The following is a 1698-nucleotide window of genomic DNA, read 5'->3' as shown; positions in this document are numbered from 1 at the left end:
CACACACACACACACACACACTGATGTAGCGACACACACTGAGCCAAGGTTAACAGTTTTTTATTTGGCTTATTTATTAGAGAGCTTGGCACTTTTGTCATTTTTCATTTGAATCTTTTGTTTTCTTTAGAGGGGTTTTGAGTAGCAGTGAATGAAGTGGACACTAAGGATCAAATCCCAGACAAAACGCAGGTTAAATAAGCTTCAAATCAACATGAAGCCTATTTACTTTCTTATCCCTGCTCCTGATCTTATTACATTCACCATCAGACCAGACCCGCGTGTTAGGACAGCAAATCGAGTCTTCATGCTGACTTTAAAGAGTTTGCGTGTTTAAATCATTATTGATAGTGCAGGTGTGAGAGTTTTATTTATTTATGAAGGAAACCGTCAAACGGCATGAAAAAGAGCAACTAACATTGAATGGAAAAGTCAATAAATGAATACGAAGAAGAAAAGAGACTTGGCCATTACTAACGGTTAACCGACTGACGCTACAAAACAGAGTTTTCTAGCTGCTATGTTTTAATGTAACATTTCATTCTCAGTCTTTATTATTTGATTGACAGGCCTGTGTCATTAACCCTTTCACTTCTCATCTGCTGTCATGGCAACCGTTTGCATACACGCATCCGTGTGGAGTTTTTCTTTGTAAAATAAAACCGTGGAGAATGAAGGCTGTGTGTTTGCTGGTTTATTCACACTACACCTGCACATAGACATCAGACACCGATAAACACATATAATATATAATAATCATAGCATATAATGAAGATTTAAAGGGTCACAGTGATGGATTTGAGATTTGTTGTGTGTATACATGTATATAGTCAAATAAAATATAACAATATGGTCTCGTACACTTATCGTGTTAATGCTAAATTTATTATTTGCACATTTTCATTCATGACGATGAAATTTGGTTAAGATTAATTCAAAGGAATTCCTTGTCTTTGTCAATTTTAGTTCGTGTTTTTAGTGTTTTTTAACCTTTTACTTTTATTTAAAAAAAAATTTTTTTTTAATTTTTAGGAAGTGCTTTATTTAATTGTTTTATTTTAAAATATTGTAATTTTACATGCAAATGATTTTATTTTTAGTAAGAGTCCTATTTTAATTGCTTATTTTTAAATGATTTAAATTATTATTCTATTTTTTATGATTTCCAGTGTTTTATTTTGGTTATTTAAAAATGATTTTATTATAATGTACTTTTTTTAAATAAATGCTTATATTGCAATTGTTGTAATTAAAATTTTCCCGTTTCATGACTTAATTTTTAACAAGTGCTATATTGTAATTGTTTGTATTTTGAAATATTTATTATAATTTTACATTTTTCTGATTTTAAGTGTCCTATTTTAATTTGCGTTTAACCGTTTAATTTTACATTTTAATTATTGAACTTTCAGTAAGTGTTGTTTATTTTTAAATGGTTAATTTTAATATTAAATTTTGTATTACTCGTTTCTAGGACCCAACCTGCATCTTCTGCTCTCAGACTCCAGAGTAACAGGGTTGCTATGGAAACCGCATTGTTAAAATACAATGTATCGTTTGAAGCAGGCGTGTGTCCTGTAAGATGAGCTGATTTGTTACATTGTAAATGATTTATAAATAAACTGATTTTTTTTTTAATGTTCATTGTGTAATGGAACCCAAATATATATAGATATATATCCACAAGCTGCGTGTTTG

At 30.2% G+C, this 1698-nt stretch overlaps 1 protein-coding gene across 3 annotated transcripts in view; it reads left to right on the top strand.

Moving 5' to 3' along the window:
- LOC107570175 (microtubule-associated protein RP/EB family member 3-like) overlaps nucleotides 1-8 on the top strand; it is a 14241-nt gene extending 14233 nt beyond the window's left edge. For all 3 annotated transcript variants that reach the window (XM_016256382.1, XM_016256381.1, XM_016256383.1), the window contains exon 8: nucleotides 1-8. This exon is cut by the window's left edge and continues 104 nt beyond it. The gene's annotated coding sequence lies outside the window, so the exon portion shown is untranslated.
- The last annotated feature ends 1690 nt before the right edge of the window (nucleotides 9-1698 follow it).

Source organism: Sinocyclocheilus grahami, unplaced genomic scaffold, assembly GCF_001515645.1.
Source record: "Sinocyclocheilus grahami isolate Dianchi unplaced genomic scaffold, SAMN03320097.WGS_v1.1 scaffold1423.1, whole genome shotgun sequence".
NCBI lineage: Eukaryota > Metazoa > Chordata > Actinopteri > Cypriniformes > Cyprinidae > Sinocyclocheilus > Sinocyclocheilus grahami.
The sequence above is the reverse complement of the archived record's forward strand: the minus strand, read 5'-3'. Positions and strand labels throughout refer to the sequence as shown.